The 19,009-nt window shown below is 41.6% G+C and overlaps 1 protein-coding gene across 1 annotated transcript in view; it reads left to right on the forward strand.

The window, feature by feature from the left end:
• Positions 1-258: 258 nt before the first annotated feature.
• The window catches only part of MEGF10 (multiple EGF like domains 10), a 266,646-nt gene continuing 247,895 nt past the window's right edge, over positions 259-19,009 (forward strand). The window contains exon 1 of the mRNA XM_032851957.1: positions 259-319. The gene's annotated coding sequence lies outside the window, so the exon portion shown is untranslated. The remainder of the gene's footprint in view (positions 320-19,009) is intronic.

A 19,009-nucleotide genomic window follows, 5' to 3' on the forward strand; every position in this document is an offset into this window, starting at 1 on the left:
TTTGTGTCCAGAACTGCAGCTGTCACACTTCAGATCAGGAGGTTGAGAACAGAAGATGGAAGTAAAGGGGGGGTGAACAAGACATACTGGGACTCAGGAGCTCAAGTGGAGCCTGTGAGGCCAGACGGAAACTCGCATTAGTTCTTGTTGCCTCTAACCTTGATTGTATGTGTTTCTTACAGAAACCAGAGCCTTTCATCACGATTGCCAAGCACACACATGGGCCAGGGGTCAGTGACACTGTAGTGAGGATCTGTGCAACATGCAGAGGTTGGAGGAAACTCCACGGCTGCTTTGCACCAAGGAGGTGAGCTAGCAGGTTAGTGACAGTACCATTCAAATCCTTCACAGGGACCTGGCTTATGGCCCATGTCAATGGAAATGCTCAGGAAATAGAGTTTGGGGAAACCGGATTTGGACTAGCCAAGTGGATACAAAGCCACTGCTCACAGGTGTCAGCACTCTTGCTCCCACTGTCCATATCTTCTAGCTTTCTTCGGGATTTCCTCTCTTTACCCTTTTCTGCTGACTTCTAGGAGCACTTGTCCATCTGATCTATCTTTTTTCTTTCTTTCTTTTTTTTAAAAAAGATTTATTTATTTGTTTCAGAGAGAGAGAGAGAGAGCACACACACTCATGCACACACACAGGCCTGTGCATGCGTGTTGGGGTAGGGGCAGAGGGAGAGGAAGAGAGACGATCTTAAGCAAGCTCCATGCCCAGTGGGAAGCCTGATACAGGGCTCGATCTTACCACCCTGAGATCATGACCTGAGCTGAAATCAAGAGTCAGACACTTAAGCTACTGAGCCACCCAGGTGCCCGTGTCCATCTGATCTTTCAGCTCACCAATGTATGCATCACCTTTATCCATCCTGCTTTATATCTTAACCATTGTTTTATTCACTTCAGCTATTACATATTTCATACCTTACACTCAATTTAGTCCTTTTTAAGAACAGTTTTCTTGGTCTTACTTCATATTGCTGACATCAGCCTTAACTTCTTAATATATTTATCATCATTAATTTCACAGTCTGTCTCCTCTCATAATTCTGATTCAGATGGTCTTTACTGTTGAGTTTGCTGTCTTTCTTATATAGCAGTTGTGGTCCTTACATGGATTTCTGTGTTTTGTTTTGTTTTGTTTTGTTTTGTGTGTGTGTGTGTGTGTTTTGGTCCCATGAACCCTTCCTCTGTTTGACTCTCAGTTACTGTACATCGTTATGGGTTGGGACGTGGCTACAGTCCAGACTCTAATTGATGTACCTGTAGGTGAGTTAAAACCTGGGAAGAGAGCCTTAGGGGCCATAGGAAAGCTGGTGATTATTCCCATTTGACCACCATCCAGAAATAACTTTTCTGGTGTTTATTTCCCATTTAAATGGTGAACAGCCTCTAGACTCTGGAAGCAGAGCAGTCTCCGTAGATTTGCTGTCCCTGTCCTAGGGGTTTAGGGTGGGAGAGTATTCAGTGGTGGATTCCCAAGAGGAGCGGGTCAGTATCCATTCCCGGTCTTCATCCCCCTTTATTCCTGCAGGGCCTTTGGGCTGCCCTCCTTGTACCCTGCTGGCCTCTGCAGCCTCAGCTCTTGCTGCAGTTTCCGTGGTGATCAACATGCTGTGTTTGTCCGTGTTGGGGAGAAGCAAGAGGAGAACAAAGAGTTGTCCTTCTCTGGCTGCCTTCCCCCAGGCTGAAGCCATTCTTGCCCCAACCCCCTGCCCCGTCCCTGCCCCCTCTCCATCACCTGAGTTTGGAGGCTTCCCAGAGACTTTTCATAGTGTTTTATTTTATTTTATTCTTTGTTGTTAGTTCCTCAAATTTGAGTTTCCCTCTGGCTTCTGTGGTTTCTTTAGGGTTGATTTCAGGAAGGAGCCAGTGGCTAATGTAGTTTGTCATCTTGACAGGAGGAGAGAATGGTTTATAGAATGAGCAGGTGTGCCACAGAAAGGGGAGAGAATCTGAGACAGCAGACACATGAATCTTAAGAGAGGAAGGCTACAAATGAACCACAAGAGTTGTTTTTTCCTACGTTTAATTAAAAAAATTTAATTAATATATTTGAGTGTATCAGTGTGTGTGCATACCTATGTATATATATACACAAGACTTTAAAAGTGAAATAATGCTGTCAGGCTTGTGATGGAAAAAGAGCAATCTTCACCTTTTTCTATTCCCAATATTCTGTGCCCTCAAGGCAACAATTTTCAACTCCAAAAAGAAACCTTCCTTTAAAAAAAATTAAAATTTTTTTTAAAAAAGCTTTCTTGTGGTATTTATTTCCACATTCTTAGTAACATGTGTATATTACTCTTTCTTGGTTTTTAAGTGTTAGGTACTATGTTTGGCTTCCTAAAGTAGAAGATGAAGAGTCAGGGCTTGTACCCCACTGTGTTCTCCTTTCAGTGCACCTTCCTCCTTCTTACCCCAGCCTTGGGACAGAGTTCTGGGCTCCTTCCAACCTCGGTAAGGAGTGTTTATACTACCATGCCTGTGCAAGTCCTGTTCATGCCTGAGACACGTAGCATGCTAAGATCACATTTCCTTTCTTAAATATCTTTTCAGTTCCTTAGGGTTAATGCTGACCTGCCCCACCCTCCCTCCCTGCCCTCACCCCCAATTGTTCAGTGTTCTCTGTGCCTTTCATAAGTCTCTGAATACTTTGATATGTGTTGAAAGCATCAGGTAATCTAGCAGATTCTTCCCCTTCTCCATTCCCATCCCTCTGTACAGACTTAGTCTTCCTGCTCACCCTGGACTTGGCCTTCATCGTTGTCTCAGGAACTTCTTTTGTCTGCTTCCTCCTGTTAGATCTCCTGTTTCCTGACTTTATGTCTCTCTCTTCCTGGATTCATTCCCTTCTTTGGTGCTGAAACACCAGTAGTATCTTTTGGTTGCTTTGTAACAAAGAGTCTGTAAGAGGCAGAGTTTTTTAAGTGTGTGCAGTGGTCATTTGCCATTCAGGCTGCCCCACATTTTTGAACACCCCTCTCTCATTGTTTTAAGAGTTTCCTGCATTATAAATTCTTTTCTTTTAAGATTTTATTTATTTATTCAAGAGCACAGAGGCGGAGGGAGAGGGGGGAAGCAGACTCCCTGCTGAGCAGGGAGCAGGACCCTGAGATCATGACCTGAGCCGAAGTCAGATGCTTAACCGACTGAGCCATCCACGTACCTCTAAATTCTATGTTCTTAACAAAGAACATTTTTAGGTCATTTTCCAGTTGTTAGGTTACAGGTATGTGGTTTTGATTCTACCAGTCAGCTGCATTTATGCTGGAATCAGTCTCTGGATCCAGAGCTGTATGACCTGGGAGAGAGGCAAGGCCAAGGCTTCCACATGGCAGGTGCATAGCCGGGTGAGGCAGTCCAGCAGGCTTTTGGAGTCCAGAGTGTGACCGAGGCACCTGCTTTTGCAGCCTCCTGATGATGACAGAGGCGGAGGTTGGAACTGGCCCCTGGGACAGCAGTGTCCCAAGTTAGCGGCTTCTTTCTGAGTCACTGACTCCCTCAGTGGGCAGGACTGTGCTGGGGTGTCAGCCCTAGAAGGGTTGTCCCTTTTCTCCCAGTCTGTGAGCTCTCTCTATCTTCTAACTAGTCTTTTTGGCTCAATTTGGTATCTTAGTTTGGGTTGCTATAACAGAATACCACAAACCTAAAGCTACACACATTTATTTCTCGAAGTTCTGGATGCTGGAAGTCCAAGATCAGGGCACCAGCATGGCCAGGTTCTGGTGCATATCCTCTTCCAGCTGGCAGCCTGCTGACTTCTCCGTGTGGCCTCAGATGGTGCAAGGGACAGGAGAGCCTTCTTGGGTCTCTTCTAGAAGGGCATTGGTCTTATTCATGAGACTCATTCACCACCTCATGACCTCAGCACCCCCAAATGCACCCTCTTCTAATACCATCCATTGGGGGTGAGAATTTCAGCATTCGAATTTGGGGGCAGAGGAAACACAAATATTTAACTGTAGCAACTGTCTAGAGTAACTTCTGCTGTATTAGCTTAACCTGGCCAATGTGCCTTGTATGCCTAAAGGTATCTTGGTTCTACAGCAAGACATATGAGTTTGATTGAGAGCAGATTTCTAATTTGGAAACTAGTTTCCTCAAAAACCAGAAAACATTTCTTCATTGCCTCTGGCTTCTAGTGTTGCTGAAAATTCTGAAGCCCTTCGTTTTCTGAGTTTGTATGTGATTTACTTCTTCTCTGCAAAGTTTTTTGTTTGATCTCACAGTAGTGTTTATTCTTACTTTTTTTTGTTTTTATATTTTGAAATCTACAAATGGTCATATTTTAAAGAGTCAGTTCTGTGTGTTGTCTTATGAAAAACAACTGTTTTCTGACTTTGTCCCCCTCATTTCCTTACCATTAGAAGCAAAGACTTTCATCACTAGCATATATGAATACAATTAAATGCATTTTTAGGACACGTGTAATGGATCCCAGGAAGTCTTTCAAAATTCTCGCATTTGGCTTGCTACTCATCTTTTCAAAAAAGCATTATACGTAAAAGTAAATCACTGCTTTGTACTTAGACGGACTTTAGGGTGTAGGGGTTGGAGACCCCATAATAGCAATGAGTTAGTTTTTCCTCCCCTTTCATTCATTTGGTAGTAGGATCTGAACCCAGGCTGGGACCTGAAAATACAAAGAGGCTCTACTTTTAGGGGGTAACAAGTAAGAGGTCTGGTGTTTCAGGGTCCATTAAGTTCCTGGCACCAGCATCTGGGATAAGACTCCTGACATGGGGAAAAGGCTGGGGAGTGAAATCTAAAGAGCTGAAGTAGGAAGCCCAGGAAAGTTGGTATGGAGCTTCTTGGCTGAGCTGAGCACTAGGAGATTGGACTCTCCCTCCATGGAATCTACAAAAACCACTGTAACCTAGGTAGGGGGGTATACTGGCAGAGGCCAGCCTCAGCCCAGCACTTGGGAGGCTACTTAAGCACCAGCAGAAACAGCAGCATCAGGCAGAGGAAGCCATTCCAGGCTGTCCAGGCCTCAGTTACAGCTCTGTATGCCTTTGGTGTGCCTCCTTGTTCTATGCCAGTGAGCTTTAGAAAATGTCATGAATTGCTCTGGCTTTAAGAGAGTACATCTAGTTCCAGAGCTGGAAAATAGTGAAATAGGAACAAGCAGGATTCCCTCCTGAATCTATTTAGAATCCTGGAATTTCTGTATTTATAGAGGTGGGCCACGGAATCCAAGAGATAAACTGATTTCCTGCTAAAAGGAATCTTCCTGGGACAAGGCTGGCTGCAAATCAAGAAACAATCTATGAAATCAGACACTAGCATCTCTGTGTTATGGATAGAATGTTTGTGGCCCCAACCCTCCCCCAATTCCTATGTTGGAATTCTAACTCCCAGTGTGATGGTATTAGGAGGCAGGCATTTGGCAGGTGATTAGGTTATGGTTATGAATGGAATTAGTGTCTTCATCAAAGAGACCTCAGAGAACTTTTGCCCCTGCTGCCATGTGAGGATACAGTGAAAAAATGATCATCTATGAAGCAGGAAGTGGGCTGTCACCAAACACCACTTCCGTAGACACCTTGATCTTGGACTTCTCAGCCTCTGGAATTAAGAGAAATAAATATTTGATGTTTAAACCATCCTATCCACAGTATTTTTACTATAGCAGCTTGAATGGATGAAGAGACCAGTGCTTGCTTGCTTGCTGTTCGTATGTATGTATATGTATATATATATATTTGTTTGTTTATTTTTAAACACCTCATGATGAAAGGTGAGGGAGAAAAGGAGCACAAAGGGGAGGGACTGGACCTGACATGACTTTCCTTGCCTAAAGCCCTTCCCACGTTTTCCCTATTGAACCAAAGCAGTTTCCACAACTGACAAAGACATAAAGACATAAACTGGTCTTTTAGAATATGTTGGTTTTTTAATGTTTTGTTTTTTAAATCAAATATAGGGAAGAAAAGCATAGGAGCTTAAGGCTGAACATAAGGGTCTCTGACTTTAGGTTCTCTGAACAATAGCCAAAGACAAAGCAAAACAAAAATGGACCTCAAAAACAAACAAAAGTAAAAACCTCAAAAACAAAACCCAAACCATAAAACAAAAACCCAAATGAAAGAAACACTTGGTGCATTGCTGGAGTCATACACCGGGGTGCATGACACAGTTTCAACAGACAATGATAAGCCTGATAGGAAACGCAGGGTGGAATTGGCTGCTGAAGCTTTTCTGGAAATGAAAAGAGGCAAATAGCCCAAACCAGGCCCCACATCTGTGACTCTCACTAAATGGACTGTCTGCTCCATCACAGCTGTTTTCAAGGTCCTAGAAATCAGTTCCCTGGCTTAATCCAAGGTGAACTGGACCCTCAGAATCTTTCTGGTCACACTCAATTCTTCTATAGCCGTATTTGCAGACATTATGCCAGCTGTCCTGATTCCTTGGGTGACGTGGGGGTGTCACCATGACTGTGACTAATGAAAGACACATTTGTCCTTTGTAGGCAGGGAGAAAGGGCACTAAAGAACACTTCCATAATTTAAATGGAAGGTGTAGGTTGGAAATGAACAAATGGATTCCAATAAGATAAGGGAGATTATTTAAGTTTGATAGCAAGTGGTTATAACGTGAAGAAATTAGAATATGAGAGGTTCTAGTCAAGCATTTTCACTAGAAAAAGCAAATCTCTAAAGTAAGCAAAAGTAATCAGAATGTATCAACTCAAGAGAGAACAAGATATGGCACTTGGAAAGGAAAGGTAATAACAGGGATAATAATGTTCAGGCTCTGTTATTTTTTGAGGTTGGTTCAATAAAATGTAATGCAACATTAACAATTTCTTGGGAAAAAAACCAATCAACTGCTCTTCTCTTTTTTTATCTATGGCTCTATATTCCACATGAATTATTCACTGCTGTGGTTAGTCCCTTTTAGCTGGTGCATCCCTGAAGAGTTCTGGGTTGTGAAGTAACAAGGAAAGTAAAATTTGCGATATTTTATTTAAGGATAAATGTTAATTAGAGCTTTATTTAAAAATGATCATCCGTTTGTTCTTACATGCTTCCTCATTTCAACTATTGATTTCACTTCATTCAAACCCAGGGTTCTTCACATGTCTGTTGTCGTCTGGTACGTTATGCCATCTTTTTCAATTCAAAATACCCTATTTACAGAAAGAGTGATTCCTTTCACAGTGCTTGCTAACTTGTTATCTTTCCATTGCCTCTGAGGGATGCTGTGTAATGTGTTACACTCACAGCAAAATAAAGCTCGAGGCATTGTTTTCTAGGTGTCTTTGTTTACTAAAGCTGCACAGCAGCAGAACCCTATCACAATGTTCAGTTTGGGTTTATTTTTCCCAGGTATGGTATTTTTGAGAATCTTTTTAACCAAGGGCTTTACAAAGATAATAAAATACGTTTTTGAGACTGATTGAAACCAAACCCCAAATTAAAACTAATGATCAAGTTTAGCACCAAAACAGACAACAAACTTCCCGCTATTTTAAAGTGGAATTTAACCTAATTCTCTCCCTCCTCTGCACAAATGGCTCAGGGAATATTTTCTGTTAGGGTATCTGTTCTGGGTTCCTCTTTTCCTCAACCACAGTCCATGTTCTTCAGTGCACCAGGCTTTCTGTGACAGGATGGGTCCATATTGCTATTTTCAGACTGTTCTCTGGCTCTATGTATGTCATGGCTAATTTTGCTTCAGGTCCAGTCCTTACCAGTTGTTTCTGTAGATCTGCTTGAGTGTGGAGCACTCTAGAAAATATGAATCTCCTTCTCTACCTGCATACCTGGGAGCAACTCTGGGTTCTGTGCCCATCCCTCCATTCTCTCCTTCTCATCCGAGCACTGTCCCACATCCACCTTCTCTCTTCCAGCTGTGCTGCAGTCATCCCTCTGTTGTCCTGTGTGATGTGGATGGTTCTGTTCACCTTCTTTTGGCTGAAAGAGTTTTTTCCCTCATGGAAGTACAGTGAAATAGATTCATTCCTCCATTGAGTGGTTCCAAGATATTTCCTACATAAGTGCCATTAAACAACCCCCTAAATAATAGTGGCTCGGGAGATACATGATTCCATCCTACAACTCGAGCAAGGAAACCACTTAGACACAAGGATGTGTGTTGTGGGATTTAGGGAGAATTGCTTGTTCCTCCATCACCAACCAAACTCTCTCCTTCCCTCTGTCTATCTTGCCCTTGCCCTCTGTCTTCCTTGCCTCCTCGTTCCTTCCAATTACTTCGGAAAGAAGTTTGACTTTGTACATGCTAGACGCAGGAGTGGTGGCTTGTTAACCCATGTTCCCACACATCCTCAATCTTGACTGCATCGGATTAGTCTCTAACAGCTTGAGGGGAGGGAAGAAGATATTTGAGCCCCACTTCTAAACTACCGAGACAGAGTCTGTGGGCACGAGACTTAAGAAGTCTGTATTTTTAAAAAAAAATCCCCAGTCTTTTAAAAATACTCTAATGTGCAGGCAGGTTTGAGAACCCACAGCCTGAATATTGCCTGTGGTAGCCATGATGTGTTAAATGCTGCATCTGATCACTCTGATTGTGTTGGAGTTAATTTAGTTTCGTTTAACTCTCTCTTTGATGGCCTGGCTATCGGGACAGAACAGTGGCAAGGAGAAGAGTGTGAACTGTCATATCAGAATACCAAAGTTCAAATTCTGACTCTGCCTTTATTGAGCAAGTTATTTGGTCCCTCCATGCTTCAGTTTATTCATCTATAAAATAGACATTAAAAGTAGTACCCATCTTATAGCATTGTTGGGTGATTAAATAAGATTAAACACATCAAGTACCAAGAATAACATCTGACACACAGGAAATGCTGGTCAAGTCCTAGCCATTACCCTTCTGTGATCATGATGGAGTCATAGACGTCTCTCAAGTTCAGAAGGACTTTGAAAGATGATCTGGCCTTCAGGCAGTTGGATAGTCATGATTCCCATTTTATAGATTAGAAGCCTCAGGTTCTCAAGTGATGTGCCTGCCCAAGATGATTCAAGATGAAAATAACAACAATTACAATAACAGAAGCAATAACAATTAATATCTCTTATGCGGTTCCTATAGGCCAAACACTGCAGTAAGTCCTTGGACTGCTTAGCTCATTCCAGAACCTGTCTCCTCAGCCACCACACCCGACTTCATTCATGTGTGTGACTGTGGTATCTATGCCCATTTGGCTTTTCCTATGAAGCAACAGAATGTGGAACAAATGGCATATGTTCCCCAAAGTTTTCAAGTCATGTCCCTACTTAAAGCAGAGTTAGCTATGGAATGTTTTATGTGGTTTTAATTCTACATCACAGCCCTGACAGTTTTGGGCAGAATGACCCATCCATGCCTGTGGCTTTTCTTGCCCATAAAAGAAAGTCTTAAACTCCAGCTGGTGTCAGACCTAATGCTTAGGTTGTTCCTGAGCTATAAGATGGGCTCCCACCTTTTAAAATCCTGACCTTCATTTGGTTCGAACCCGTTTCACCAAGTTTAGAATTCTTGGCTCCATGTACTTAATTTGGATCCATGGCTCTCCTGTACTTTTTTTGTCTTGGCCTATGCAGCAGACACAGAGATACATCTCTCAGACTCCCTATGAAGAAAGAATGTGCTGCACACTGTCAAGGACTGGGCTTAGCTGACATTTCGAGCTGTTAACTTCTTCAGGTCCGCTTCAGCTTTGGGGCCCAGGCCAAACCCTTCTCAGGCCCCCAGGCCTGGCCACCTCCACCAATGCTGGTCCCTCTGAGACCTCTCTTTGCTCAGAGCTCCTCATCGGGCTGGCAGAGATTTTGTCAGGTAGATGTCCCAGTGTGACAGCTTCCCACACCCAATCCCACTCTCTCTTTTTGTTTACACAAATGATACTCACCAGTACAGTAAACATTTGTACTCCTAACCATCTCAGAGCCTCTTTCCAGGGGTCCCAACTGACACCTCCCACTACTCAGGGGAGAGATCCCAGTCAACCTCATTCAAGCTACCGACCTTCAACTGTGCTTGATACTCACAACCAGGCCTGGCTGGGTACTCATTGCCCATCTACAACCAGACAGGTGCTTAATTACATACAGTCACTCAATAAACAGGTGCATATTAAGTAGCCATGGTGTACTTACACCTTCATAAACGTGATCACCTCTTCTCAATGTCTGAGATAAAGAAGAAATGTGGCAAATTTATATACCATGCCTCTATGTAGCCTTTGGTTCCTGCGGTGAATTGTTGGCCAGAATTTTAACTTGAGCAATTACATACTGTATTTTAGGATCATTGGGTCCTGCCTACATAATTATAAGGTTGTAACAGAGTGAGGAAAAACAGATGTCATCAAAATAAGATAAGAAGTGACTATGTCTGTGGTGAAGAAAAATACAGTGACCATGAGTCAGCATCAATGAACTAGAGTTCACAAAGTAAATCACGGGCTGGATCTAGAAAAATAAACACAGAGTAAAAGACTCTGAGGGTTGGGTTTTTGTTGTTATTGTTTCTTTCTGTTGGCTTGCTTGTTTGTTTTCTAGTTTATTAATACTACACAGAGTACTGAGTCTGGATTATGCTTTCAAATTGGGAGACAGGCAGTTGTCAACGTGATTTAATTTCTTGGGCTCTCAGAAAGCTCCCCATATCCCAACATTCCTATTTTGAGGGGTTTGGAGTTTTGAAGGGGGGAATGGTCATTATTAAACATGGGACACTTCCCACAATTATAGGCCTGTGTCATCACTGTTTAGACGTGGTCTAGACATGTGTCATTGGAGAGGCGATGACAACAAAGGCCAGCTATTCCAGGGGACGGGATGGGATCTTTCAGTCTCTGGAGAGGGAGAAGCAGCTGAGAGATGGGGACAGTGTCAGGGAAGATAAAAGTAAAAGACAAATTCAACTTTGATTAGAGTAAACTGGGTACCAAAAAAGAGTGCTTGAAAACCTATTGAGGGACTAGAAGTAATTCATAAAGTGGAGGGCTGGGCGGTAATATCTGTGGGACAGGCAGAAAGATTTGAAAAAAAAAAAAAAAAAGATTATTAGGCCAAAGAAGGGAAGTGAACTTTCAACAAAATCATGAGTTTTTTTCTCCAGAAAGTGGGCTTCGCTTGATGCAGAAAGGGTAATGGGGTTAGCTGTAAAGTAGAATTTCTTGTCAACAAAGACTGACATTATAAATTAATAAGGGAGGTTGTGAAATTCATATTCATTGAAGATAGTGCCAGTATGACCCCGCATGAAGTTGAGAAAACAAGACGCAACCAGTTTTAAAGCCCTTTTAGCCCCACAATTCTCTGATTTATGGGAAAAATGAACATCTTTACTTTTTTCTGTGTCACCTGTAGCCTGGCACATGCAGTAAAGGTCTGAGAATGTGGTTTTCTGAATAACCAGTCTAGAAAGCCACCAGAGCACACACAGTGAGGTGACTCTGTCACCCATGGAGCAGCTAAAATGACATCAATAAATCATAAAATATGCCCAAGAGGGCATTATAAATCATTGAAAGTTGCTATTAATATTTTAGACTTGTTCATTTTTAGCAGTGTGTTAAATTTTAGCGTTTGCATTCCATTTTAATTCAACACTTGATAACTGAAATAGGAGACTGTTAAAAATGATTTTAGGTTATTTTGTTGTTGTTAATCATTTAGGGATTAGATGGAATAAAGGAACTAATGGTCGTTAGCTCAATTCTCTCTAAAATTCCTGCCTGGCGCTCTGGGAACTGGTTCTCCTGGAGTGTGGTAGGGTGATAACCTTTGGTCTTCTGTGGTGACAGTGGAGCATTCAGATGCCCTTCTTGGTAGATAGTTCCCCTTCCAGGCTGTGAAGCTTTCACTTTTCAGGGAACATAGCCATGTGGTAGCTGGTAAGGTGACCAGTTCCTTCCTAATTATCCAGGACTTTATTAGTTTTAGCACTGAAAGTCTCAAGTTCCAGGAAATACATCAGTCTAGGTAAACTGGGATGGTTGGTTAATCCAGACTTGTCCCTGAATCTAAAAGAATATTCTTTGACAGTACTGGCCCCAGGAAAAATGGTGGATTCTAACATATTCATCTCTAGAGCCTTCTTACTTACTTTCTGTGAACTGCAGTCACTCTGTTCTTGACTTTTTCAGTGGCTTCAGTGACTTTATACCTCCTCATGTTGGTCAGGGTGTCCTATCAGACTATCCTCCTGGGAGTATCTACTCTTCCACATTATTGAAAACATCCCAAGTTATTAATAAAAACTCCTCTTTACTGAGAATCTATTTTATGCCCAGCAGTGTGCTAAGTATTTTGTATTATAGTATCATAGGTTTTTTCAGAAACACTTTGAGGAGGAGAGCGTTACCATGAACATTAGCCTTGCATATCAGGAAAGGTGTATGGTCAACAAAATGTGTTTTTCCCTCTTGAAACATCACGCTTTATTTAAAAAATAAATCTTGATTTTCTTAATACTTACTGCTTATAAGGACATGCAGATTCAGAAGATTAAGAAATTAGGCAAAGATCTCAGAAGTGACCATTGGAAACTGTATTCTAACACCTATGGATTTTGCCTAATCAGAATTGGTCCCCTTACAAATTGCCTGCTAATACTTAGGGCTTCAGTGAGTGGATCTCTGCTAATATCTTTGTGATAACTCGTACTTCATGAATTATGACTTATCAGCCCCCTCTTTCTAGAATACTCTTTTTCTTTTAAGCACTAAAGGACAATTCAGGTAGCTGCCTTCAGGGGACCAGCAGTGCCTCAGAGTAGGGCTGTAATAGACCAAGTGGCTCTATTTTTCCTAGGGTTGGTAAAGAGTAGAGACTGTATCTGCTGGAACTCTTGATTGTGAGTGACACAAACTCAACTCACACAGGATGAAGGATAAGAGTGCCTAACTGAGGCTCTTGGGTGGCTCAGTCCATTGAGTGTCTGCCTCTGGTTCGGGTCTTGACCCTAGGATCCTGGGATCGAGTCCTGCATGGGGCTCCTAGCTCAGCCGGGAGTCTGCTTCTACCTCTGACACTCCCCCATCTCCTGCTCTCCTTCTCTCACTCTCTCTCTCAAATAAATAAAATCTTAAAAAAAAAAATAAAAGAGTGACTTACTGGATCTTGTAACTGAAAAGCATCAGGGTATCTTTGGCTTCAACTGTGACTAATTCAGGTACTTCAAAGCTTCATCAGGACATTGTGTCCCTCCGTCTCTCAGCTCTGCTTTCCTGTGGGTTGGCACCATTAGAGACAACCTTTCCGGTCATAGTGACTGCTGGGAGCTTTCAGCTTAGAGCTCTTTGGTTTACAAACTTCAGGAATAACCCAGAATTTAGTCTATGGGACGGATTTAAGACATGTGTCTTCCTGTGAACCAATCCTCGTGGCCAGGGAGGTGGAATACACAGCTTAAGCCCTAGTCACATGTCACACTTGGATTTAGGGATGAGATAAAGTCAGTCTTGTCTGAATCACATGCAAGTGGGAGAGGCATGCCCCATGAAAGGAAAACTGAGGTATGTTACCAGAAGAAGTGGGAGGAATGGATTCTGAGCACGGAAAAACTAGAGATGGACACTTGAAATACCTACTTAAATTGAGTTGGTTTGAAGATGAAATGAGAAAATATAAAAGCATTTTATAAACTAAAAAGTACTGTGCAGTTAAAAAAATACTTCCCTTTTATTAATTGATGTACTGCTGCACTCAGAGTTTAGAAATGAAAGGCTTTAAAAGCCTGCACTTTTATATGATTAGATCGCTCAGTATAAACCAATGCAATTAAGCCAGCACAGCCTCACTGGGGCAAGACAGCTGTGGCATATTCTTTGTTTTCTGTTGACCGTATGGGAGAGAGTATCATGGAGACAGTCAGGAGAGGGGAGAGGGGCTGGATAACCTTGCATATCAAGAAAGATCTGTGGTCATCTAAATGTGCTTTCCCCTCTTCAAACATCACACGTTACTTAAAAAAGTAAATATTGATTTTTTAAAAGATTTTATTTATTTATTTGACAGAGAGGGAGAGGTCACAAGTAGGCAAAGAGGCGGGGCGGTGGGGGGGCGGTTGGGAAGCAGGCTCCCTGCTAACCAGAGAGCCCGATGAGGGCCTTGATCCCAGGACCTTGAGATCATGACCTGAGCCGAAAGCAGAGGCTTAACCCACTGAGCCACCCAGGCGCCCAATATTGATTTTTTTTTTTTTAACAAATGAAGTTTATGTGCAGTTGAAATGATTACTATTTAATCTCCCCCCCCCCATCCTTTTTCTTCTTGGAGAGAACTTTTTTTTTTCAGTCAATATTTCAGCTGTTCAAAAACCTACATAGCCACTCCCATGACTCAGGAAGTTTTTTTGCTTAGATGTCAAAACCCAGGTAGGCAGTTTTTCTCTAATTTTATTACCTTCATGGGTTTCCTCAGGAAGAAAGCAAGGGATGCCCACATACCCTGCATTCCCAGAATCTTCTCTGCTCACTCACCTGCCCTGAATTCATTTGGCTCCAAGAAAAAAAAAATTCCCTTAGGCCACATGGTTTAGCTATCAGGAGAGAAAGTACCTGTACAATACTTCTCCCTTTCAAATCCCATTTATTCATTCTCCTTCACATTAAATGCTCATCTCCACTGAGAGTGCACTTTAATTAAACATAGCAACATTTAGAAATGGAAAAACCTGACTCCCCAAAAGACACATACAGAAAAGTGCACAGGTATATACATATAATTATAACCTCTATGGACATTTTCTTATAGAAATGTATGTTCATAAAAAAAATTTTTTTTAAAAAGAATTGAAAAGAAGATTTATAAATCTCCCACATTCCATGACTCAGATATCATCACTATGAACATTGTAGAGCCTGTTTTTTTAGTTTTGGGGGGAGAAAGGAAAGTCTGGCATTTGCATATTTTTTCATTTATAAAAATGAGATCATGTTAAAATGCTCATTTATATTCTGCTTCCTTTCATATAACAGTATCTGATTAATATTCTTTTCTAAAACAGTTTATTTCTTAAAGGAGTTATATCTTATTTTTTCCTTATTTAAACATCTACCTTAAATGATCTTGAACAGAACAGCAATTGCTAAACACAAACGTATAGAGATTATTTTCTTTGCTTGAATGTGTTGCTGCCCCTGCCAAGAGATATGTTTGTATTTTAATATTGCTCTTTTGTAGACAATGCCTTAGTACAAGCAAATAAATCTAACAGTTGGTCCCATGGGGGACATTTTAAAACAGAGTTCACTCATTATTTTCATTATGACACATAGTCTGTCCATCTGTTTGCCCATAAAAGTGACCTCGCTCTAAAGCAAATACTACCCCTTCTTTCCTGATGAGTGTTTGTGGAGAGAAAGGAGGAAACAGACTCAATATTCATTTTAAATTGCATTGATTAAAGATCTTTCTCCTTATGCTCGGCATTGTGTCAATGTTAGCTGCACCCTTGAACGCAATGCATGACTGGTATACCAGTTAGCCATAATCACATTTTAAAATTTGCTCCTCTATTCAGTTATCTGTGGCACCGGGTGATGTTAGACTTTGGAAAATGAACAAAGAAGCATCCCCTACTAGCATATTTCTGTTACAGGTATTTGTCAGAACATTCCTCAATGAACAAATGTGAATTTTTCTTGTGCCAATAACTTTGTAGGGTTGAAATGGCATTTCACCAGCTGGACAATATCATCTTACTTTAGAATTGAAATATGATGGTTAACTTGGGTAAAATAATGCCAGGGAAGATGTTTGGAGGAAGGAAAGTTGCTGACTGGTAAGAATGGAAATGCCAGATATTGTCAGACTGAAAGTGGGCTAGAAGGCTAACTTCTAAGAGTCAGAGAATGAGGCTGCATCTTTAATCAGAGCGAGGCAGTGAAGTAGGAAGCAGAGCGGCCTTGGGGAAGAAACTTTATCTGAATATTCCTTTACGTGCCAGGTAGTTTGATTATGGTATCTCTTGAGTTGCAGGGGCCATAGCAAAGTAAGATCGGAGATTCAGGCAAGGTGTCAGGAGGCAAATGTTAGCTCCACATCAATTCCAACTTCATACAAACAGCTGCAGGTGTGCTAATTGCTAATGTCTGGGGTGAGTCTCATCTGGGACCAGCAGGTGAAAACCTATGGCAGCAAGCAGATTAGATATGGCTTCCCGGAAGGATCCTAGCTCAGAGCTAACTGTAAAAACTAACTTTACTCTTAGCAGAAGAGTTCTATGTTGTGGATAGAATAATGGTAAGTAATGCCAAGGGCATGGATCCACGCAAAAACTAAAAATATTCTAAGAACTCGTGTTTTGGCAAGATCATCATGTTTGGTGGTGGGGGGTGGTGGGGGGTGGTGGGGGCATGGTGGTCTGACCAAAAAACCAGACGGGACCCCATGGTAATTTTTTTTTAAAGATTTTATTTATTGATTTGACAGAGAGAGACACAGCAAGAGGGAACACAAGCAGAGAGGGAGAATCAGGCTTCCCGCCGAGCAGAGAGCCTGATGCGGGGCTTGATCCCAGGATCCTGGGATCATGACCTGAGCCGTAAGGCACACACTTAATGACTGAGCCACCCAGGCACCCTACCCATGGTACATTTTTTTTTTTTTTTCTTTTTATTTATTTTTTTTTTTAATAATTTTATTTTTTATAAACATATATATATATATATATTTTTTTTTTCCCCCAGGGGTACAGGTCTGTGAATCTCCACGTTTACAAACTTCACAGCACTCACCATAGCACATACCCTACCCAATGTCCATACCCCCCCCAACCCCCCTCTGCCCAGCAACCCTCAGTTTGTTTTGTGAGATTAAGAGTCACTTATGGTTTGTCTCCCTCCCAATCCCAACTTGTTTCATTTACTCTTCTCCTACCACATTAACCCCCCATGTTGCATCTCCTCTCCCTCATATCAGGGAGATCATATGATAGTTGTCTTTCTCCGATTGACTTATTTCGCTAAGCATGATACCCTCTAGTTCCATCCATGTTGTCGCAAATGGCAAGATTTCATTTCTTTTGATGGCTGCGTAGTATTCCATTGTATATATATACCACATCTTCTTTATCCATTCGTCTGTGGATGGACATCTAGGTTCTTTCCATAGTTTGGCTATTGTAGACATTGCTGCTATAAACATTCGGGTGCACGTGCCCCTTCGGATCACTACGTTTGTATCTTTAGGGTAAATACCCAGCAGTGCAATTGCTGGGTCATAGGGTAGTTCTATTTTCAACATTTTGAGGAACCTCCATGCTGTTTTCCAGAGTGGTTGCACCAGCTTGCATTCCCACCAACAATGTAGGAGGGTTCCCCTCTCTCCGCATCCTCGCCAGCATCTGTCATTTCCGGACTTGTTAATTTTAGCCATTCTGACTGGTGTGAGGTGGTATCTCATTGTGGTTTTGATTTGTATTTCCCTGATGCCGAGTGATATGGAGCACTTTTTCATGTGTCTGTTGGCCATCTGGATGTCTTCTTTGCAGAAATGTCTGTTCATGTCTTCTGCCCATTTCTTGATGGGATTATTTGTTCTTTGGGTGTTGAGTTTGCTAAGTTCTTTATAGATTCTGGACACTAGCCCTTTATCTGATATGTCGTTTGCAAATATCTTCTCCCATTCTGTCAGTTGTCTTTTGGTTTTGTTAACTGTTTCCTTTGCTGTGCAAAAGCTTTTGATCTTGATAAAATCCCAATAGTTCATTTTTGCCCTTGCTTCCCTTGCCTTTGGCGATGTTCCTAGGAAGATGTTGCTGCGGCTGAGGTCGAAGAGGTTGCTGCCTGTGTTCTCCTCAAGGATGTTGATGGATTCCTTTCTCACATTGAGGTCCTTCATCCATTTTGAGTCTATTTTCGTGTGTGGTGTAAGGAAATGATCCAATTTCATTTTTCTGCATGTGGCCGTCCAATTTTCCCAACACCATTTATTGAAGAGGCTGTCTTTTTTCCATTGGACATTCTTTCCTGCTTTGTCGAAGATTAGTTGACCATAGAGTTGAGGGTCTATTTCTGGGCTCTCTATTCTGTTCCATTGATCTATGTGTCTGTTTTTGTGCCAGTACCATGCTGTCTTGATGATGACAGCTTTGTAATAGAGCTTGAAGTCCGGAATTGTGATGCCACCAACTCTGGCTTTCTTTTTCAATATTCCTTTGGCTATTCGCGGTCTTTTCTGGTTCCATATAAATTTTAGGATAATTTGTTCCATTTCTTTGAAAAAAATGGATGGTACTTTGATAGGAATTGCATTAAATGTGTAGATTGCTTTAGGTAGCATAGACATTTTCACAATATTTATTCTTCCAATCCAGGAGCATGGAACATTTTTCCATTTCTTTGTGTCTTCCTCAATTTCTTTCATGAGTACTTTATAGTTTTCTGTGTATAGATTCTTAGTCTCTTTGGTTAGGTTTATTCCTAGGTATCTTATAGTTTTGGGTGCAATTGTAAATGGGATGGACTCCTTAATTTCTCTTTCTTCTGTCTTATTGTTGGTGTAGAGAAATGCGACTGATTTCTGTGTATTGATTTTATATCCTGACACATTACTGAATTCCTGTACAAGTTCTAGCAGTTTTGGAGTGGAGTCTTTTGGGTTTTCCACATATAGTATCATATCATCTGCGAAGAGTGATAGTTTGACTTCTTCTTTGCCGATTTGGATGCCTTTAATTTCTTTTTGTTGTCTGATTGCTGAGGCTAGGACTTCTAGTACTATGTTGAATAGCAGTGGTGATAACGGACATCCCTGCCGTGTTCCTGACCTTAGCGGAAAAGCTTTCAGTTTTTCTCCATTGAGAATGATATTTGCGATGGGTTTTTCATAGATGGCTTTGATAATATTGAGGTATGTGCCCTCTATCCCTACACTTTGAAGAGTTTTGATCAGGAAGGGATGCTGTACTTTGTCAAATGCTTTTTCAGCATCTATGGAGAGTATCATATGGTTCCTGTTTTTTCTTTTATTAATGTGTTGTATCACATTGATTGATTTGCGGATGTTGAACCAACCTTGCAGCCCTGGAATAAA

The sequence above is a fragment of the Lontra canadensis genome, unplaced genomic scaffold, assembly GCF_010015895.1.
Source record: "Lontra canadensis isolate GAN:19392208 unplaced genomic scaffold, GSC_riverotter_1.0 scaffold5, whole genome shotgun sequence".
Lineage (NCBI taxonomy): Eukaryota > Metazoa > Chordata > Mammalia > Carnivora > Mustelidae > Lontra > Lontra canadensis.